Below are 24,007 nucleotides of genomic sequence, written 5' to 3' on the forward strand. Positions count from 1 at the left end.
GGAATTTTTTATTGTTACAAACATATGCCTATTAACAAAGAAATTTTGAAATTTTTGGAAAAATTTTGCTAACCGACTTCAAAAACACAGTTTTGAGAATAACAAAGGTAACCCCCTAATACGGTTTTTTGGTTTCAGAATACTAGGAGAGTTGAAATCGATATGATCTCGTACCAATTTTTGGAGACCCCACACTTCATCAGCTACAAATTTTAACTTTTTTAACATTTTTTCTGGAATCATGTAATTTAATAAGTAACTAACGAAAAATGGGTAGTAGAAATATTTATTGCCTTTTTTCGACGCTTTGTAACCTCTTAAGATGATATTTCAACTTGGAAGTCAGAAAAAACGTGATTTTTTTGATTTTTTTATGAGATATTTTTTTTTACTTAATAAATAAAAATAATATATATTCATATAATTTAATCTACAATAAACATTTGTAATCAATTTTAAAAATTTTGGATTCCCTTTGGTCCGCATACCTACTCGTATGTACACCAGTAGGAGCTCCTAAAAAATATCTTGCGGTGAGGCAGATTTTTCTTCTAAAAATTATCCCAAATCCAAAAGCCAAAAATAATGATCAAAATTTTGATTTTTGATAAAATGGCGGCTTCCAAAAAATTGTCGATTTTTCTAAAAAAAATTGGATTTTTGAGAAAAATTGAAATTATTATCGAGAATGTTTATCCTTCGCCCATAACCTGAAAAATCTATCAAAAAGGTCTTGTGAAGATTTCAAATCGATTGGTCCAGCTTTCGGAGAAATTTTCCTGGCCGACTCTGAAAACGGCGTTTCAAAAAAAAATAGAAACGCAGTTCAAAACTTCCTGCAAATAAACTCACATCTCCGAAACTATTTGTCAGATCAAGTTCAAATTTTCAGAGAATATCTTTGTATGAACATTCGATATATTTATATGTAAAAAAAACGATTTTTTGAAAATCATAAGTTTATGTAAGCTCTTAAAAAGATGAATAAATTTCAACAATGCCATAAGCAACTGACAGCTGATCGAAAATACTGCGGAACGTCAATTTTTGACAACCATATGACAGTTGGCAAATAACAAGTTTTGTCGACGCACTTGTTAAATTTTACTTATACGAGTGGTTCGAAATACTGCATGACACTCGACGTGAAATGGAAGGTATACCCTACATGTGCGCTTGGTACCGAAGGTCGGCTGATAAGCTCTCTCTTATTGCGAATGACTGCACGCTTTTTGAAAAACATTATCTACACATTTCCGCAACAATGCGCTTTCATTACAATACTTTCGTCTCAATATTTCTATCTCGGAAGTCTTTTCTTTATATGTAAGTGCCGAAAAGTAGACGACAAGTGGCGCATCCATCATATTGGCTTCCACTTCACTTCTGTCGTTCCTTACTGAGTATTTGCTTGTAATTGCCTCGCGAACATGGAAAATCAATCATTCACTTACGCACAACAAGAAAATTCATCGCTCAATCGCGTTGTCGAATTTCGAACTGTCAAATCAATGACTGGCACATACGAAAAATATGTTTCAATGCTCATCCACACACGGACACACGCACACATGTGCTTCACATGCGACTGTTTCGCGTTTCTCGGCTGCGGGAAAATCGTTAAGTTTTCCAAAACATGTCAAGAACGCTCGTTTGCCCATTCGAATACATGAAAAAGTGTCTAAATGAGTTTATGTTTATAAATATGTAGATATGTATGTATGTATGTGAGTGTTTGTAGCATGTGTTATATGATGTCTCGATTTTCGTGTGTTTGCTGCCTACATGGCCCGCTGACAGTTAAATCTGTACTCATCACTGGGCCGGGTTGTTGGTGGGCGTCGGTGCACACTTGTTGTGTGAAATTCCTAACTTCTAATGTTGGAGGGCGGCGAGAACAAGCTTGTGAGCCCTAATGATACACAAATACAAATTTTGACGTCATGGTGTTTATTTTTAGTTTTGTTACTTAATTGTTTGGTTTTGGTTTTGTTTTAAATTACAATATTTCTTTTTATGTTGTTAATCGCTTAATTTGTTGGTTTATGTGAATACGTTTAGTATTTGAAAGCATTACTGAAATGATTTTTAGTTGGATCAGAATTTAACTCGAAATGTTCTTTTTTTTAATCAAAAACGGAAACGCTTTCAAAATAAATTATTAAGAAGTATTACCCACTAGACTCATTGCATATATCTATTGTACTTGAATGAAAAAAAACAAGAAAAAACGAAACTTCGGTTGCACCTAAGCAACAATACACTTACAGCTTAAGATATTCAGCTATAGCAACTATATGAATATCTAAACTCAAAAACATAAATGGCCAACGGTTCGCTCGCTTTTTAATCTGTTAATAAAGCAAGAAAACCCGCTAAACTCATACGGCTAAGAGGTTGTGACGTCGGACACAACCTGCAGTTCTGTCAAAATCGAGAAGGGGCTCTGTGAGCCGTTCGATACTAGTTGAGTTTTAGACAGGGTACCATAATGTTTGAAAAAGTGGCGCTGTACATGTACATTTGATCCGCAGTGGCACTGTCTATTCCGAAAGTACAATGCTACTGGGGTACGCAGATGATTTTGACATCGTAGGCCTTAATAACCGAGCCATCAGCTCAAAAGAAGTGAAAACGGTTGGTCTTGTGGTACATTGTGGCAAGATAAAGTACCTGCAGGCCACTTGCACAGATCCCACGTGTCTTGTGGACTACGTCACTGTTGGCAGCTATAAATTTAAAAATGTTAGCAACTTTGCTTATCTCAAAACCAGCATAAATTCTACCAATAATCTTAGCCTGGAATTCAAGCGCAAAATAACTCTTGCGAACAGGTGCTACAGATCCGTATCTCAACAAACAAAAATTACGCTCTGTAAGTCTCTCATTATTCCTGTCCTATTATACGGCATAGAAGCATGGACGATGACGACCCGAGATGACAAAGCGCTTTGAGTATTCGAGAGAAATGTTCCTCGGGAGTTCTTTGCAGCCAACCGCGTGAATAACAAGTATTGAAGAAGATGGAACCACGAACTGTATGGGCTCCACGGCAACATGGATATAGTTAAATGCATAAAAATCCAACGAATGCGCTGGTTAGATCATGTCGTTGACTTGCTAGATGATGCTCAAGCGAAAAGCTTTTTCGACTCGAGACCCATGGGTTGACAACGGAAGAAAGGGCGCCCACACATCCAACGGAATGACCTAGTGCTTAGCGTTCAGTTTGTCTTTAGGATGTGTAACTGGCGTGAACTCGCAAAGGATAGAGGCAACTGGTGCAGTGTCGTGTTCTCGGCCCAGACCGACCCACGGTTGTAGTGCCAAAGGAAAAGAAGTAGAGTGCTATAGTGGTCCGATATCAGGGGTTCCGAAAAATTAGGAGCTTCTTGGAAAGAAAAGACTGTGTACTAAATTATAAATCGATATATTAAAAATTGAGAGACTAGTTCGTGTAGATCCACATAGACAGATGGACATGACTAAATCTAGTCAGCTTATCTCAGGTCTCTGACGTTTCCAGCTGGGTGTTACACACTTTGCGGGAAACTTAGTACATTTGGTCGAGATCTAATTAACCGGGTATTCTGCTTGCATAAACTTCATCTAACATGCCGAAATTGAAAATGAATGAAAAATGAAAGATATTTCGATGTTATTAAGTTAATTATGTTACGTGGTTTATGTGGTACTAAAACTATAAAAATATAGTCCAAGGGCGTTTATTTTGATGGTCTTAATCCATCTGTAGCATTTTGTGACGCCTTCTAATAGCCCTATGAGGTTTAAAATCAATTGCAATTTGATTTCTAGTTTCATTTCCCTTTATTGGGGCCATAAAATGGGCAGAGTTGTGTACTTTCTTCGTGCAATATTGGAAAATTTCAGTGTTGCACAATTCTATACGAAATTGCAGCATCGCAATAGCAAATAAAAAGTTAAATGCCGTGAACTTTATTGCTATGCGGCGAATCGATAGATGGCAATTGGGAAACTAGCATAGATATAGGGAAAATAAAAACTGTAAAAAGACCAAACCAGCGTCGGCAGCAACAGTGAGTAACTGTATACCAATATACATACATACATATGTATACTAGGTAATACTTCGGTTGTCTTCTTTTGGGGGTAGAGGGTTGAAAATGCCAAACTTTGAAGCCAGCTAAGTCGGTGCATATGGCTTGTGGCCAGCGGGTGGTCACGGCGCAGCAATTCGCATGGTGTTGGTAGCCAAAGCCAACTTGCCAGAACCACATGCACACTTCAAGACAACTTTAACCAGCGACAGCAACAATTTCTTATTGCCACCCCAAGAGCCGTCGCTCGGCAGCCTTCCGGTGATGTGGCCAAGATGCGCTGCGCAGAGTAAAATCATGCTTAGAAGCGGGTATTTTTTCGGTAGATTTTTATCGGCGGATGTTGAAGGATATGTGGCTGGGAATAACGGTGCGCCGCTAGTGACTTTGTGTGTTTGTGTGTGGGGGTATGGAATTTCGCAATTATCTCTGTAAGTGCACAATGGGATTTTTGCGCAAAGTTGCCACAAATGATTTTGACGAGTTGCCAGCTGAGTTGCGCGCAGTCTGCCTGACTGGAATGGGCAGGCTCTGTGCTCTGTGAAGAAAGCAGTGAAAGTACGTGCGCACAAAGGAAACCTTTCGTCATGAGGTGTGGGAAGTAAGGGGAGCAAATTCGAAAGAAATGGGTCGTCGTCGTCGGTCTCAGCGGTGTCTTTGTGCGAAGCAGTGATGAGTAGCTTTTGTGCGTTTAGTCATGTCTGTCTCTCGCTTGCCAACAAATCAATGCAGCAACAACAATGGCACTCGTTTGCGGCACGGCAAGGACTGATTGACTGGCAGCTGGGACCCATTTCTGTAGGTGTAGGCTGTTTTGGGGATGCGCTTAGGTGGCGGCTTATGTTCTTGCTGCTCACGCCGATAATCGTGTCTTGTTTATGTGTGTGCGGCAGTAAAGCAGCAACAAATAGATTCAATTACTTGGGCTTGCGGGTGTTTCGCCAAATGAAGCGAAGTGAATAAATGAAGTTTACTTAGCATCTTAAAGCACTCAAACTACCTTCTTTTATTTGCCGCAGTATTCTAATATTTTTTTTTTGTTATGTGGTTCGAGGGGAGCCAGTGTGTGGCTGGCTGGCGAAATGCGCTTGTAATGAGAAATGTGTCACGAATTTGTCAGAATTGATGGAATAAGCGAAAGTGACAAATTTTTGTCGTAAACTGCTGTGTAATACTTTTCTGGTTTCTCGGCGAAAAACTGCGACAAGTAATTTGCACAGCCTTCTCTTGAAGCCAACTTTACTCCATTAAGAGGCTCTGCATTGACCGAAACAAATGATAGTCCGATAGTGCTGGGTCAGGGCCATATGGTGGACGCATCAAAACTTCCCAGCCAAGCTCTCTCAGTTTTTACCGAGTCATCAAAGATGTGTGTAGTCTAGCCTTGTCGTGATGGAAGGCAAAACTCTTTCTGTTCATCAGTTCTGGCCGTTTTTTCGATTGCTTGCTTCTATCTTATCAGTTGTTGACAGTAAAATGTAGAATCAATCGTTCGACCAGGTTGAAGCAGCTCATAGTAGATGATTCCTTTCCAATCCCACCAAACACCCAGCATAACCTTTCGAGGTGTCAATCCTGGCTTTGCGACCATTTGTTGAGCGTCACCACGCTTAGACCATGATCTCCTCATCTTTCGTCTCCTGTTACCATTCGCTTCAGAAAAGGTTCGATTTCATTTCGTTTCAGCAAAAAATCGCAGATGTTAATTCGTTCCATTATATTTCCACAGGCAATTCATGTGATACCCAAACATCGAGCTTTTTTTTATAGCCAGCCTTTTTTAAATGGTTCAAACCCGTTTGCTGATGAAGGTTAAGTTCCTTAGCGATGTCATGGCTGCTTATGTAACGACCAGGATCTTTTCCACAATTTCATCGACGTTTTCAACGATAGGTTGACCAGAGCGAGGTGCATCTTTTACATTGAAATTTCAAGAACGGAAGCGAGCGAACCATTGTTGTGCTACACGAACTGACACAGCATCGTCTCCGTAAACTTCACAAATTTCATTGGTGGCTTGCGTGGCATTCTTCCCTTTTTTATACAAAAATTTCAAAATATCGCGAATTTCTTCATTATTTTCCCTCATTTTTGAACAGCTGTAACTTTTTTTCAACTTTCCCGAATTTAATTTTTTTTGGTTAAATGAAGCTTAAAGTCTCACCTTTCCATCACTATATGGTATGATACAATGTGATTGGTTACACAGGAAATATACGACTGCCACTTCTATTGACCAAATACGAAAATACTTTTTCGACTACCCAATGTAAAGATTAAGATTATGACATACGTGTGAAATAGAACGACAAATCATTAAATCGTGCATTTAAAACAACCATTTCAAATCTAGTGGCATATAAATCTAACATCAAATTACTCTACCTCAAAAACCGTTTTGAAAATATTAAATAAAAAAAATTTTAAATAAAAAAAATTGCTCTCGCCCGAGCAGGGACTTGAACCCTGGACCCTTGGATTAAAAGTCCAATGCTCTACCGACTGAGCTACCCGGGCACATATTTTTACTCCAGCGAAATGCTTTGTTCTATACACTCTTCACTCTATTCGGATATGTGTTTGCATCTTAGGCGCTGAAGGGATGATAAGAAAAAAGTAAAACATTTTAGAACGGATCGAAGTGGAAGTTTTCGGAAGATTTCCCAGAAGTATTAGAACGGATTTTTAGGTTAGGTCAGCTTTGATCTTAAATTCTGAATTTCTTTTTTTAAGCACTTCAATGGCAACCCTTCTTTAGAAGTCGCATCCAAGTTATATGCTTACTTGAAAGAAGGTGTGTGTTTTGAGTAATGACATATGTACATATATGTATATTATATACATTTTTTTTGAATCCAGCAACTCAAAAGAAGGCGTTTGTTATGAGTAATGGTACATACCCACTTTGGAAATTTGTTCATGTGTGTTGTGGGATGTTCCGCTGGGAGAATTTTCGTTAAGCGTTTCATTTTTATAGGAGCACAAGTTTGTATATTCCAATATTTGAATGAAAAATATTGCTCACATTAATCGTGGGACCATGTCACAGCTGGAGTATTTTAGCGCCCGATTGCTTTTCTCATCTTTGTTTTAACATTTGGAACTTTCGTACAACATACCATACATATGTATGTACATACATACATATAGTATGTACAGCTATTAATACACCGCAGTAACTCACTTATATATTTGCAATGCCTATACATACATGTACATATGTATGTATGCTTGTACATATGTACATACTATGTCTGGCTATAACAGGAATTTAGTCAATTGCGTTAAGGAATGCCACGGCAAAAGTCATTTGTGGCAATAAAAATTTTAACAATGTCGAATTACGTGTCAGCGCCATATACTCCACCACCACCAACAACAATACCACCAAAATGAAAACAACAACAATTGCGCTGGGAACACAGTATCGGTGGCAATAAATCACGTTTAATTGCCTTTCAGCCGCGTCTACCGAATTTTTTTCTCAGGCTGCGCAGGGGTGGGCAAGGCAGCAGGAAAAGAGTAATCACAAAAGTAGTTGACGGTTAAGGATTGCTGCTGGTGGTATATACATGGAAGAATGCAGACGTGCGCCACCCATTCGCACTTCCGTTTATCCTTACAGATTGCTTTTACTTTAGATTTCTCTCCCTTTTGGTCGCCCTAGTACTCGCACACACGCTCACCTTCATTTTCGCTGATTCTCACATTTTTCATGCTGCAGCTTACACCTTACAACACCAACACAAATTCATGTAAACCGGCACATTTTGTGCAAAGTATAAGTGTGTGTGCGCTGCAATGTGTAACATCGGGGGCAATAACACCGATCTTAGCACGAAAATAAAATGTAGCCACCATACCGCGCGCTCTGTGGCAACAATGAGCGGCATCAACACTCACAACATTAACACTTCATCTGCAATGTTGCAGCAAATAAAAGCAGCAGTAGCAGCAATTGCTGCTCCAAATCATCAACAAGCGGTTGTTTTGTTGCTTTTCTTGCTGTTGTTGCAACCATTGCGGCACTGCGGCAGCCTCTGCCACCCAACAAGTTGTTCCAATTGCCGCGTCGAAGCCTCATACCGCAGCCGCAGCGTCAACGTAGATTGCCTGCCATTCGATAAGCCATTGTTGCCATCTGTTACCGCACCGCTCCGCTCGCTTGCCGTCGAGCCAATGCCAGCCCCAACGCCATGGTTGCGTCAAATTGCATGCCATGCATTTTCGACCGAAAATCTCCAAAGTGATAATGTCACAACAAGCATACATATGTAAATATGAATATATGTGTGTATATATGTATTTATACTCCAACTACTTGCAAACACTGTTTGAATATACGCGTCTACATACATAGATATGTATGTATGTATGTGAGCGGGTGTCGGCACGTGTCTATTCAGCGGAAACGCGTCGGACAGGCGTCGGTATGTGTCAGGCACTCGCTTGTTGCATACTAACTGTATTGTCGCTTGTCGTACGCTCCCCTTCGTTCCGTGTCCTGTCGGTCGTTCGCATTGTGACCACTGTGATTCCAACAGATTTGCTCAGACCTTTCCGTAGCGAAATTTTGCATGATTACATACCTTCATGTTCTATACGAATGATTACAAACGCTCCCACATGTATTTGATGGAATATTCATATACGATATATTTTGTATTAACCCAAACACCATAAAAATCGTTTTGCGTGATTTGGCAATAAAATACAAATTTTTTAACTCAGTCACTTCTCCAATACATTGCAAATGCCATGCGAATAAAATTATGGAGCTTTCAGTCGAGACATCCGTAAGAAAAAATATCAGTTTCTGACTGTGAATATTTTGGTAATTTTTATGCGTAATGCCAAAAAAGAATGTATGAATGTTAAGGTGTTATATGAACTTGTAAATTTCAAAAATCGATGTTTATATATCGATTTCTCATATATTTGAGAACATTTCTCGATAATTTGAGGTTGATCCGGCCCATAGAGTTATTTGTACAACCGATCGACTTGACATTTGCACACAGAATTTTTAGAGATATGTATGTACTTATGTATATGTATGCGCCAGATAATGATGGAGGAAAAAATATTTTTCGATAATAATTTCGACTCAGTAAGGCAAATTAAAATGACAGAAAGTGTGGTATGAAGTGTAAATTTTTAACAAAAACTATTTATTTCTGGATTCAAGGCAATTTAAAGTAGAAACCTTAGCCTCACAGACTGACACCTTTTTTCGGACGTCTTGCTGGAGATCGGCTACGAGAACGAGGGAATCTAAAATTGTTCATAATTAGCGCTAAACTATATTTACATATTTATTTATTAAATGAAATGCTTCTTAAAAATCATGCATTTTTTTCTAACTTCCAAGTTATATCCTTTGGCCAGCGTTTAACTGTGCGTAAAATTAAAGAAAACCAAGGATTTTAACTTCTGGAACACTAATTTTTGCTGACGGGTCGAAATTCAACCTTTTCAGCTCAGATGGAATGGCTTACATGAGACGGAAACCCAATACTGAGCTTCAGAAATGTAACACTAGGTCAAAATTGATAAACATGGTGGGGGCAGTGTTATGCTATAGGCATGTATGTATGTCTAGAGGCGGCGTTGGAATTTGGTATTTGTTGAGAGTGTTATGGACAAAACATTGTGTGTACCTTAATATATTAAAATAAAATTTAATCCGACGTGGCGAGAAACTTGAGATACGTCGCAATTTCCGGTCTTATCAGGACAATGATCCTAAGCACAAATCGTCAATAGTGTAGGCCTGGCTAATATGGAATTGTTCACATCTAATGAATTCACCGGCCCAATCACCCGACATGTACCCGATTGGGAATTTATAGTTTTTTTTTTTTGAAAATAACATCCGTAAATAGCGCATAAGTAATAAGGAACCTCCAAAAAGTGCTATTTTGGAAGAGAATAAAATTGCAACAAAAAGTACAAAAATTAGTTGACTCCATGCCAGCTAGAAGAAGGAGTATATGTATTTTATAAACTACACATTCATATTAAAAACTAGTAGTTTGAATTATTTCGATATGTGTTTTTGTTGTCAATATATATCATTTTAAATTTTGCAATTTTATATGCATGAAATAACCTGTGAGCCACTGCATATCTTCGAAAATTTGAAGTTTGGAAAATCCCCTTCTAGACATAGTCTTGAATACTTAAATATTCTAAATATAAAGAAATATATTTTTTTTTCATTTTAGACTAGAATACCCCCTTAAATATGAAAACCAATTAATTTTGTAATCGAATTTTAAGATAATTGCAATTTAATTTTTTTTTTTGAAATTGTAGTCAAATTACTCAAACACTTTCTATTTACTGCTGTGAACAGAAAATATTCCTACAGGGTATGTGCCAATAGCATTTAATATGCAGTTTCATTGTGTGGGTGCATCGGTGCCGCAGAACATATGCAATCAACTCATCGCAGCAAATTACGATTTTCATTTGACAGTTTTGTTAAATGGCGCTTAAGTATAAAAACTGACATTTCATTATCGGAAGGTTAATAGCAATGACAGTCTAAATTCGCTGTATTAAATGGAGAACTAAGGAGAATACAATCATAAGGTGACCATCGCTATGTGATCAATTTAAAAGTGTAATAAAATAGTGTTTTACGAATAATTATTAAGTTCTCAAAACTTATATTTTTTCGATTATTTTTTTCGATATTTATAACAAATATGTGCCTTGGATTTGCATCATACATTTGCATCAGCAGCTTTATAACGTTACTTGAGAAGCTCTTCATGCATTCATCCATTAATTTTTAAGCGATTTTCTCTCGCCACTGGCACTGCTTTCTGCCAAAGTTCACTTCCCACATCTGAAGCTATAAATTCAGTTGACATCTGCCAGTAAATCACTCACTTATGAAGTCGAACTCACTAAATCAAAACACGATTCTTAGACAAAGAAAGTGAAATCTTTTTATCGACCAAAATATATGTACTGATTAAAGAGCGAATGATAAGCAGGAAGGAACCGGAGAATGATGTCGTTTGATTGTAGTCGGAAAAATAGATTCATGCGCTGAGAAGTTGACCGTAATAAAGTAATATATGTTTGTTTTTGACAGGAACTCCCACGTATGAGAGAAGTGAGGTTAGAATAGTGTTTTTATGTGCATAAAAGGTGTGTTGAAAGCACTTCGTCGATCAAAATTCAGCAACAACAAGAATTCCTGCATAAAAATTGCATATTTTTTCAGCGAATTACACATTTTTTGTTGTTTTAATGCCAGCAAAAAATCGCTGCAGCACCACTTTCTGGCCAGAAATAGAAAGCAACAACAAGTGGCATCTGTCGGCACGAGGTGTGGGTGTGTGTCTGTCTACGAGTCGACAAGTATGTGAAGTTGTGCATACGCCCACCAACAGCATGCAGTGACTGCGTTGACATTGATAATGAATGGCAGCCGGTTCAGCCGGTGCCGGCTTTATTTTGTCACATTTTTTGCTGACTTTCCTAGCGTTTATTGCAGGAAAATCGAGAAAAAAACGAGTAGCAGTACGATTGCTGCATGCAAAGTGCGCTTTTTGCCAAAAGCAGCAACAGCAACAGAATGAAATTGCGACAAAAAGTGGAAAATTAAAGGGGTGCCAGCGCAGCGTCAAAGCGAAGATGGACAGCCAGCAACTTCCGTTTTAAAAGTGCAATCAAAAAGCAAATGTGTGTGTGTGTGTGTGTGCAAACAGCGCTAAATTCAATGAATGAATGAAAGATGAAGTGCGTTTTGCATTTAAATTAGCTGCCAACACCAGTCGGCAGTTGGGCGCGGGTGTTGCTGTTTATTTATCGCTGTAAGACCATATAAATACATTGTTGCTATATGTAAGTACGTAAAATGTGTATGCATTTTGCCTCCCACTACTTGCTCGTTTTTATTCACAGCATTTTGTGTCTGAGCGTTGCCCGTAGTTGCTTGAGAGCCAAGAAATTCGCTAATAAATATTAAAAATTCATTTATGCTGGACATAAAAGCTGTTGACTTTATTGATTCTGCTAGCCTCTGTATTTTATCGTCTTATTTGTGCTCGCTTTGCTGCCATCATCTGCATTTGCTATTGAGAGTTAGCTCGTTTATGACTTTTTAAGTTGTTGAACACAGCTCAAATCGGTCCAGTTGCTAGGACACTAAAACGGCTTAAACTTCGGAAATTATAGGAATTTTGAAAAAAAAATTTAGGAAGATATTTTTCAATATCTATTCTATCGGATTATGAAAACAATAAATTTTTTTAGACTAGATTAAATCTCTTTTATTAATGTTGAAGCTTCAATTCTTTCTTCTTCTAAGGGGTTATCTCCACTTTCATGTCTGACAAAAAAGTTTCCTTTGTGATTTTATTGAAGAGAAATTGTATTTAATAGATAAATAAAAAAACATTTATTTTAGACACCGCCTATGCGGTTATAGCAGAGTTTAAGCTAGTCGTTTTTTCTTCTTGCTGTTTAGCGCCAGTTGGAGATTTGTAGCCAAGCCTTTCTCCACTTGGTCCTTCCACGGAGTGGTGGTCTTCCTCTTCCCTGCTTCCCCCTGGCGGGTACTGCGTTGAATACTTTCAGCGCTGGAGTGTTTTCATCTGTTCGAACGACATGGCCTAGTCAGCATAGCCCTGTCTCTTAATTCCCTGAACTAGTATGTCTATGTCGCCGTAATAATTCATAAAGCTCTTCGTTCCATCGAATGCGATATTCGCCGTTGCCAATGCGCAAAGGACCATTAATCTTTCGTACAACCTTTCTGTCGCAATGTTCGTAACATTGACTCATCAGACGTTGTCATCGTCCATGCCTCTGCACCATATAGTAGGACGGGAATAATGAGTGGCTTGTAGAGTTCGGTTTTTGTTCGTCGAAAGAGGACTTTCTTCTCAATCGTCTACTCAGTCCGAAGCAGCACCTGCTAGCAAGAATTATTCTGCGTTGGATTGGATGTTGTTGTTAGTGTTAATGCTGGTTCCAAAATAGATGAAATTATCTAAGGCTTCGAAGTTATGACTGTCAACAGTGACGTGGGAGCCAAGTCGCGAACGCGACGATTGTTTGTTTGTAACAAGAGATAGAGATAGAGCCTGTCCAGAGCCCTTAAGAAGTGAGTTTATTTGCCATTTTTTTTACAAAAACTACAACCACACAAGGGAAATATATATATAATATATTTTCACTATACTGGAATAATATCGGGGGAAAAATAGCGTTTCTTACTTGATAACTGCATTAAAAGTGTTGCCAACGTAAATGTCCAATTTCTTTTGGCTGCTCAAAAATGAGATCATTTAATTTTTTTTTCCAAAGGTTAACATCAAAATTCATTCAATTTCAATATACGAAAAATAAATAAGATTATCTTATTGCTACCTTTGCAGTTGCAGCTTAAAAGCTACGATATTTTTATTTGTTTTTTTTTTTCACCGAACAGAAGACACCAGCAATCAAATACAAGTGACCACTACTGTTCAATAAAACCTTCTTGCAAAGACAGCAATAATGGCATGTGCTTTGACGTCACTTAATCTCGTTTATTGATTGTCTCAATAGCTTGTTTCATATGTGTTGGAACGAATACTCTAAGCTTGTATGCAGTTGTATTGCAACATTCGTAAAATACCTGCGCCTTGTGTGGTCAATAAACTTACTCCACACCGACAAATATTTTTCGTATTTTTCCGGTATGTTCATCTGTTTTGCTTAGTCAGTTTTGGATTTTGTTTTTATTTCGAACATCGACCACTCATTCATAATATGTTTTTTGTGTTCAAATTGTTGTTTTTTCGGTCAGCTTATAATTTTTTCTAGTTAGCACTTGGCGCCAGTTTTCATTTGGTAAAAGTGTTTTGTTCGGTTTCTCGCTTCGTTGTTGATTGGTTTGTGCGCATTCCACTTTTGGATTGCCAAATGTGTCGTTTTGTTGCATTTTTATTGCTCACTGCTTTTAATCTATAGATTCGGGGGTGTGTTGTCAATTTCTTTACTTTTTATTTTGGTTTCGATAGCTTCTGAAGCTACGTCATGTTTTGCTATAATAAATTTGGAGAATACGAATGTTCAGACTGTCTTAGACATGTCAGGGTGAACTCTTTTAAAAATTAATAATTTCCAGCATTATATTTTTGGAAGCTTCAATTAGTTGCCCATCAGCCTATACTACTAATAGGTAGGTGGAAATTTCGATGTGAAAGATGCACCTCGCTCTGGTCGACCTAACGTTATCGTTATGGAAAAGATTGACCAGGACCGTCACATAAGCAGCCATGACATCGCTAAGGAACTTGGCATTCATCATCAAACGGTTTTGAACCATTTAATAAAGGCTGGCTACAAAAAGAAGCTTGATGTTTGGGTACCACTTAAATTGTCTGTGAAGAATTTAATGGACCGAATTAACATATGCGATTCTTTGCTGAAACGAAATGAAATCGAACTATTTCTGAAGCCAATGGTAATAGGAGACGAAAAGTGGATCAAATACGACAATAATGTGCGAAAAAGTTCATGGTCCAAGAGTGGTGAAGCTCAGCAAATGGTCCCAAAGCCAGGATTGACGCCTCGAAGGTTGTGGTGTTTGGTGGGATTGGAAAGGAATCATTCACTATCATCCGCTCCAGCATGGTCGAACGATTGATTCTACATTTTACTGTCAACAACTGATGAGATTGAAGCAAGCAACCAAAAAAAAACTGCCATAACTGATCAACTGAAAGGGCTTCGTCTTTCATCAGGACAACGCTAGACCACACACATTTTTGATGACTGGGCAAAAACTGGGAGAGCTCGGCTGGGTAGTATTGATGCGTCCACCATATAGCCCTGACCTTGCACCATCGGACTACCATTTGTTTCGGTCAATGCAGAACTCCCTAAATGAATTAAAATTGTCTTCAAGAGAAGCCTCTGAAAATTATTTGTCACAGTTTTTCGCCGAGAAACCAGAAACGATTTACACTGATGGAGTAATGTCTGTAGCGGAAAAATGGTAAGAAGTGCTCGACCAAAATGGTACATATTTGGTTAATTAATTCCAGTACTACTTTTTTGGAAGTTTCAATTAGTTGTTCATCAGCCTACACTTGCCGGCTGTTCTAACTCTTTTCAGGCCTAGATTTTATCTCGTCAACTCAAAATGTATTTCTTTCTATTAAGTTTTTACCCATCAACCCATATCTTGTTCACATAACAAGCAGTCAACAAGATTATTATATGGCATAACACATGAGCGACATTAAAACCCTATTAAATGTCTGCACATTCCCAGGAATTGTGTCAACTTTCGGTTAAGCACAACAAAGAACAATCAACGGAAAAGGTTTTACAAATAAAAAGCCGTCAGAGCAACAAGCTGAAGCGTCAAAGTCAGCCCATAAAGCAAATGACTCTGCGTAGAACCAACTCGTGACAGTTGAGAGCAGCCGAACAAAACCAAAATTTGCTCCACTCGACGCTTGACAAACGGGAAAATTACAAATGTGTTAGCGTATCCTTTCAAATACATGTTAATAAAGTACTTATTAAAAAAGTCGGAAATAAGATGTCTGTACACTGTGCGGCGAAGGGAAGAGCTATCAAGTAATGTCAATTTGACAAAAGCCAACGCTCATTTTGTTTTTGTATATTTTTTACAATAAATCAGCTTAGGTGCTCTCGGCTGGCAGCCATTGTAAGGTAATTGAATGAGCAGCAGAATCTTTTTTTTTTGTAGACACACAGTCAGCAGAGGAAGCGCTGTTGTGGTCTTTGCAATTGTAGCCGAGCATGTCGTGACCAGCTTTCAATAAGTTCCATGGTATTCTTGTTATGAATTTCGATGTATGTATGTCTGTGTTCACCGGTCAAGGGAGCAGGCACTCTTTATGCCTAAAACGAGAATGCTTACTTAGCGGTTAAGATTGCGTTTGAAAAATCAACAAATCGTAAAAGAAACAACAAACGCACGCGCAAGAGTAACAATGCAGCCGAAAAAGCAGAAGGGTGATCAAGAAAGGAAAGCAAAACAAAAAACACAAAATTTACGAAAGGGAAACAAAGCAAACAATAAAAAAATCGTCGTTGCACGAACCTCACAAGGAAGTACGTACACAAAACACTGATGAAGCCGGGTTTGCATGAAAATGCAAGCAAAAAACTGTCGGAAGAAACCAGTTTAGTATGCGTAATTTGAGCGCCTTACCGGCGGTTGGCGGCGCTCTACGTACAGCGTATGTGTGCGTCCAAAGTTTGTCTGAAACTGAAATCCAAACTGGTTTCAGTTTTCGGGCGCGCTTCATTTATTTTCTATTTGGACTACATGAAAGCCGGTCAACGGTGAGTGTGGTGGAAAGCAGGTCAAAAAAGGAGATTTATTCTCATTAAAAACTAAATCATAGTGAAAATTTATGGCTTCTACGTTATAAATCTTCAAACCTTACAACTTTGCTTACGATAAATAAGTATACATTTGAAAACATACTTTGCCACTAACAGTGTTACTGAATTTGGAAGCGATCCTCTCGTTTGTGTCTAATATGCGTCACTGTAACTCAAGTAACCCACTCCAGTTTTAACGGCCTTTTGTGCCCCTGACCTTTTTATTTATTTTTTGTTAGCCAATCGGTGTGGCATGTTGTTCATTGTGGGTTTCCTGCTATCAGGTTTACTTATTATCAGCACTCTTGTAGCGTAAAAGACTATAAAGCGTGTACTTTTCAGCGCTCTACATACAGCCCACACATGCAGTCTGTTTTTGCTTTCGCACTTAATTGTCTTTTCAATCAGTATTTTCAAAGCAAAGCAAACACAAAGTTTATTGCCACGATCGTTGCAGCTGTTTTGTGTATCGAATATCCGAACCCTGATTCTTCAGCTAATTCATCAACTAAGTGCATCGTGTACGCTTCATCGATTTATTTGCATTCACTGATGTTTACTTTTTCGTTGTTATAGAATTACAACGTTGTCACGATTTAATTAAAAGATCCATTATTATGATTCGCTTATAAATGCATACTTATCACTAAACAATGCAATCCCGATTTAAGAATGGTTTTAATGTGTTTACTTGTGCTCTCGTGATTGTCATAAAATAATGTACTCGTAAGTGTATCGCTTTGTGTGATCCAGAGAGAGTTTTGTTAAGTTTTAAGTTTGCATAATATAATTACTTCATGTTAAGAGGTTATATTCACTTATAGATTTCCAAAAATTTATTTTGTTCAAATAAAAATCGAATGTATGTACATATTTTGGAGAATATTCTTCGAAGTTTTGAAGTTGATCTGCAAAATAGTTTCGGCGATATGATCGTATTTGTCAGAAGAATAGTGTAATCGGCTTCCAAACTTTTAAAGAGATGATCATACCCATGTTTCAAAACCTCCTAGCAATGTGAAACAAAAAAAAATTTAAACTGGCTAGTATTCTAGATCGCAATGTCTGGTTTTCCAGAAAGGTTGCATAATTAGTTTTTACACCACTATTTGACTGTAATTTATTATAATTTTTTATTTTTGATAATAAAAACATAAATTCGAGGATATTGATACTTCCAGACATTGAAAAGTCTATAAAAATACTCTCCGAAAATTTCTCGTAAATCGGTTCGGTAGAACCTGAGAAATCGTTTAAAGTTTCAACTTCAGACGAACCCGTTTGGATATCGGATCAGCAAAAACTCTTTATTTCCAAAAATAGATTGAATTTTGAAAAATTCTCTTGTAGACATATTCTTGAAAAGTTAACCTTTAAATATATTAAAACAAAATCGATTTTTACATCTAGACTAGAATATCCCCATTAATAAATTTTTTCTCGAAACACTGTTTTCAGAGTCAGGAAGGAAAGTTTCTCCGAAACAACTTGACCGATCAACTTGAAAATTTCACACAACCTTCTTAGATATATCTGTTAAGTAAAGATCAAAGAAATAGGATGTTTTATAATAATTTCGGTTTTGTAAGACCCTACGAAGTGTAAAATTTTTCAAAACTATTTTTTTGAGATCCGCCATTTTGTCGAAAATCGAAATTTTTATTCTTTGTTCCATCATTACCTGATTCCACCTAAGGTGAAAAACTGGTTTTCCAACTCGAGATACTTTTAAGCAGTAAAATCTTTTTCGTCGCAAGATTTCTCGAAACACTGTTTTCAGAGTCAGTGAAAGAGATTTTCCCGAAACGGCTAGACCTTTTGACTTGAAAATTTCTGGCAACCTTTTTTGATATTTTTGTCAAGTAATAATCGAAGAAAAAGGGCTTTTGATAACAATTTCGATTTTGTAAGAAAGGGTGATGTGAAGTGTAAAATTTTTCAGAAACAAATTTTTTTTTGAGAAGCCGCCTTTTTGTCAAAAATCAAAATTTTGATTATTCTTTCGATCATTACCTGAATCCACTCAAAGTAAAAAATAGTTTCCCGATTTGAGATAATTTAAGCAGCAAAATCTTTTTCATTGCAAGGTTCCTTTTTTTCGGATATTCTCTTGGAGATGGTTTATGCAATCAAGAGAATATACAAATTTGCAAAATTAATCTACGAGGCAAGTCACTCTTCTAATATTATAGTTCTTAGAGTGTACTTATTCATTTCTTCATTTAAAATGATGCACCCTAATGTACAAGCCCCTTGAAGCCCTTAACAATGCACTTGAGATCATAAAACCTTAAAGCCTAATTGATCACTTACAAATGCAACACTCAACTCCCGAAGCGGTTATTTTAATAGATTCAATAAACTTACTTATTATTGTTACTTATTGAGTTTTAGATAAGATAACACATTTTAACAGATACTGAAAAGTATGCCTCGAGAAATGGGTATGTTAGATAGACGCAGAGTTAGTCATCTTATCAAACAAATCGCCGCTAGGGAAATCAATTATGTGCTATGGTTGCGTGGGCAGACACGCTTTGCTGTTTTCTTATGTATCATAGAGACAAGAGTGATAAAAACAGCGCTAACATTGATTGCCACGTAGATTAAAAATAGATAACGTAACGCTCGGAAATCACTCATTATCACTATATATCTTTTCAAAAGGCGTATTTAACGTTTTTGGTGGCGTACATCAACATGTCAGGATGGCCGAGCGGTCTAAGGCGCCAGACTCAAGTGTGAAAAACTTGCCTGCAATGCAGGTTGTTGTGTTCGGAGCGTTCTGGTCCTCTCTGAGGGCGTGGGTTCGAATCCCACTTCTGACAAAATTTTTTTGAATTCATTTTCTCAAATATTTCAATATTCAATTTACCTCAAATTAAATGTAAACCTTTAGAAAATATTTAGAAAAATACAACTTCATGTGACTTAATTTCAATTACACTTAATTACTTAATAGCTCTTTTTGATATTTTTCTCTCAAATTTATATTTTTCGAAATCAACACAAAGAGGTTTACATTTTTGCCTAAACTCATCATAATTGCTTAATTAATTTCAATTCCTAACCGCACAGAATGCAATGCCAAAAGCCTTGACATTCCGTTTCACTTGTAATTCACTTAATTAGTCAGAGTACGACGCAACATGAAATATTTTCAAACGAGCAACATGAAAGATAGGCAAAATATGCCACTAAATTGATTCTAATTTTTGCATGCTCCGTTTACCACCGTAAAAACAACAACAACAACAAATTGAATGTTCGCTTCGTAGTTTTTCGCAACAAAGTTGTCATTAAATTCGCTTTTGAATTTGCTCGCATTTGCTATGTCCATTGCCGCTTGCATCCCCTCGCTGAGTTGCCGTCGCTTTTGTTTGGTAATTTTGTATACAAATTCCGGCAATTAGCATAACAAAGCCGACTTTGTTGAGTAATTTATTTATACATATACATATGTTTGTATGTTTTTACTCTTTCGTCATCATACAAAACGATTTAGGTATAAGTCGAAAGCATACCTACTTATATAGAAATAACTCTAACACATTAGTTTAGTGTTTTTATTTCCATATTTATATACATAAAACCTTATTGTTTTTGTTTTTTTTTGGAGCATTTTACCTAAAAAGGTACCCTCATTAATTTATCTTAAATACTACCCCTCTTTCCTCTCCATGGCGAAACGGAACTTGCCATTCTTAAAAAAAAATAAGTTGGACTTCAATACTCTCGCTCTCAGAAACCAATTCAAAGCTTGCTTTTCCCAAAATATCAAAAAATTTTGTGCTACTACAACTTCTTTATCAAATTTCTACATAAACTTCCATCAGATTTCAACACATCATCGACTTGGCGCGCTGCCATGCCCCAATTCTGCACTGCTTCGGCGCCTAATGAGCCGTCACTCACAATTGTCTTTGTTTCAAGCGAAGCTGAGCTAAACCAAATTAACTAATTTATATTGGGTCGATCACTGAGTGATTTCGTTCAATGCTATCAAAGATGAAAGATCGAAAACAACATTTTTGACATATTTTACTGTTTTACTATCAAAAACGTTAAGATACAGTCGGGGCAAGGCGAAAATTATGTGATGTGTATGGAGAAGATGTGTTGACTGATTGCCAATGCCAAATTTGGTTTGCCAAATTTCGTTCCGGCAATTTCAATCTCGAGGAAGACATTTTGAACCCAATGTGGATACAATCGTTGGTCGATGCAAATTGACTAATAGCAACAATAGCTATAGCGACAGTTTACAAGCACCTGAAACGGCTAGGATTTATTTGGAAGCTTGAAAAGTTGTCCCTCATGTTATTCCAGAAGAAAAGTTGGTTATCTACATGAATTAATTCTGAAGTGTATTGTGATCAGCTAGACAAATTGAGTGATCCGTTAAAACAAAAAAACCAGAATAGATCAACTGAAAAGGTGTAGTGTTCCACGAGAACAATGCGAGACCGCATACAATTGTGATGACTCACCACAAGCTTTTTGCAGCTTGAATGGGATGTGCTAACACACCCAGCATATTCTCCAGACTTAGCACCTTCACTGCAAAATTTTTAAAATGGGAGAACCTTCTCCAGGTCAGGACCTCAAAACCAACTTCGATCAGTTTTTTGTCGGCAAGAATCAAAAATTTTATGAGCGCGGAATCAATCTCTTGCCCGAAAACTGGTAAAAAATATTGGAACAAATTCCACAACATGATTTACTCACTAATCGTGTATAAATTCCACTAAAAATACGAAATTACTTATCTAACAACTCAGTAAATGCTCAAACCGAAACACAAGCTTTTCCCTTTCAGTGCGAGGCGCGACGCACTTAGAGGTGGCGAGCAACTAAAAGCTTTGAATGACCCCTTTTTCATGGTTGCCTTATTGTTGCGCGCATATTGTTTTTCCATTAAGGTTCAATTTACTTTTCAACGATTAGCTGGTTTAATGTTTTGTGCTCGTTTTTCTAGTCGTTTGCAGTATTTTTTATAATTATTCTGCCATTGCTTCTTTTTTTTCCAAGCTGCCTTCAGCGTAATTATAAGACAATGATTGAGCAAGAAACAAAATGCTTGAAAAGCAGTGAAAACAAAACGGTTCCAGGCACACCCTGTATGACTGGAAGCTATGCAGTTATGGGCACATGAGACCTAAAGTCGGCGCTCGCTGTGGCACACACTTTTCCTCCATATAATCGCTGGCAACTAGTCGTTCATTTCATTTCGCTGCTGGTTCGCCGGGCATTGTAGAGAAACAGTAGCTTTATTGTGCTGTCAGTTATTTCTTGCGATAACTATTTATCATTTGATCTGCTCGAACTTCGAACTGCTGATCGATTTTCAGCAATCACGAAAACATCGTCAAATATTGTACGGCATTACGGGCGTAATAATTTTTAATTTAATGGCAGGCGTAAAGTCGTTGGCCGATGATTGAGTGCGCTAATGGATCGTCTGAATGTTTATATTCGTAGCGTAATATTGTTTTCAATTGGTAGGCAATGTAATTACAAATTGGCCTGTAAAGTAGAATGAAGGTCACTAGTCTATTTTTAGAAGTTATACAAGTATATACACATTCGTATTTTTTCCTGTCAATCAAAGAAACAGTCACTGTTGACAGTCATAACATCGTGAAGTCGTAGATAATTCCGTCTATCTTGGAGCCAGTATCAACACCACTAACAATGTCAGCCTGGAAATCCAACGCAGAAAAACTCTTGCCAACAAGTAACATCGGTCTGTTCGGACTGAGTAGGCAATTGGAAAGTAAGATCCTCTCTCGACAAAAAAACCTAATTGTAGTCACTCACATTACCGTCCTGCTATATGGTGCAGACGCATGTAAGATGACAACATCAGAGGAGTCGACGTTCAGCGAATTAAGATACAGTGGTTACGCTAGCATGGATGAAAACACTCCAGCTTTGAAAGTATTTGACGCAGTACCCGCATTTATAAAAGACAAGGTGGAGAAGGATATGGCTTCGCTTAAATCTATAATTAGCGCCACATTGAAAAAAGAAGAAACGACTGGCGCGCTATTATTAACTCGGCTATAAGCTCGCGTAAGCGGTTTCTATACCAGTTAAGAAGAAGAAGATACACATTCGTATCGACAGATCTCGTTGATTTGTGGTGCAAACTGTATCTTTTGATACCCTAATAAGTAGTCAAATCTTTTATAAATATGGGTATAAAACCACCGTCCAAGTAAGTTGCTGTTTTAATGGTCATCAAAATCCGATTTGAGTCATAAGCGGCAAGTTGTCATCGAAGTCATCTAACGGTAGGCCCAGAAAACGTGTTGTTTCGATGGGTTCGGGTCATAGTTAAATGAGTGTAAGATGGATGGGATTCACTGGGTACACAAAGAGGGGGTTAGAGTTGTGCTATGAAATATATTTGTAAGTCGGTGTCGATTCTGGATAGATGAGAGTTTAACCTGCTAAAAAATCCAGAACGAATTTGCGCAAGGGATTCGCAAGGGAACTCTGGATTCGCGTGGCAACCCGAGCTCTGTGGGTGATGATTTGATTCCAAGTACCCCATTCACTGGGAGGGATTCGGTGAAGACGTTGTTGGCTCAACTGTGAACAGTGCTTGTCTGAAGTTAGTTACGTCATCTGATCGGCGGTTTAGTAAATTTTGTCGACGTAATCATAAAATTACATCTTAATGCTTTTGAAAGACGGTTCAGCTTAAAGGAGACGAGGTTGTTTCTGCGAAAATATCCAGCAGAAGCAGCTTGAAGAGGAGTACATTGTGTTGCTTAACTATAGATGTATGACGGAAGACATTAAGAGTTATTCTGTTATCGTATGGACTGCAGTACTATGGCACGTCTAAAGCTTCTTCGTCTGCATTCCACCATATATCCGAGCTGCGTTGTTAATGAGCTGCCGACCGATTGCCTCATAAGTTACTAACAATGTTTCATTGGCTTTTCACCAGACTTCACTTACGACTAGCGACCTTTCTGTTGCGGATCTGTGTTTTGGCAATTATCACCGTCGTCAGCAGAGTTGGAGAATACAGGCTGTGGAATGTAACACCAAAAATCTTAACGTTGTTATCAGTCAGAAATTTAATGCCATCGACTGCGACATTAAGATCCAGTCTTCACTCTTTCATTCTGTCCAAAGTGTCTGTCGAAGAAGCTCACAAGAGTCACTAGGCTGTTCGAAGATAAAAATGTGAACCTCTTTGTCGATACTGATTGAGGTGTGCCCAAAACAAGGCACGAAATTCTGTGCTTTTAATTGCCTTAGCTATTTTTTTCTAAATTCTAGATTCAGACAGACAACATGAAACATATCCATCATCAAGTGAAGCAACTTCATTTGTCTTTGTTACACGGTCAGATAATTTTACTTTGGATTTCCTGCCGACTAGAATTTCTGTTTGCATGTTGTCACTGCGTCCAATTTGGAATTAATTTCTCTTTCTTAACTTCGAATTTGGTTGAATTGTGACGAACTCATAACTGAAGTAGCAGTGGAATCATTATTCACGCTATCAGCTTCGGCCGTCCATGCACTTAACG

At 37.7% G+C, this 24,007-nt stretch overlaps 2 protein-coding genes and 2 non-coding genes across 4 annotated transcripts in view; 3 read left to right on the forward strand and 1 right to left on the reverse strand.

The window, feature by feature from the left end:
- Positions 1-24,007, forward strand: part of LOC126753192 (40S ribosomal protein S8) — a 390,246-nt gene that overhangs the window by 83,385 nt on the left and 282,854 nt on the right. The gene's annotated exons all lie outside the window — the stretch shown is intronic.
- The window catches only part of LOC126753180 (centaurin-gamma-1A), a 297,283-nt gene that overhangs the window by 4,723 nt on the left and 268,553 nt on the right, over positions 1-24,007 (forward strand). The gene's annotated exons all lie outside the window — the stretch shown is intronic.
- Positions 6,524-6,596, reverse strand: Trnak-uuu (transfer RNA lysine (anticodon UUU)). The gene has a single exon. It is a non-coding gene; the product is annotated as a tRNA-Lys (tRNA).
- Trnal-caa (transfer RNA leucine (anticodon CAA)) lies at positions 19,157-19,282 on the forward strand. The gene is made up of 2 exons: positions 19,157-19,194; positions 19,238-19,282. It is a non-coding gene; the product is annotated as a tRNA-Leu (tRNA).

Source organism: Bactrocera neohumeralis, chromosome 3 (assembly GCF_024586455.1).
Source record: "Bactrocera neohumeralis isolate Rockhampton chromosome 3, APGP_CSIRO_Bneo_wtdbg2-racon-allhic-juicebox.fasta_v2, whole genome shotgun sequence".
Classification (NCBI taxonomy): Eukaryota; Metazoa; Arthropoda; class Insecta; order Diptera; family Tephritidae; genus Bactrocera; species Bactrocera neohumeralis.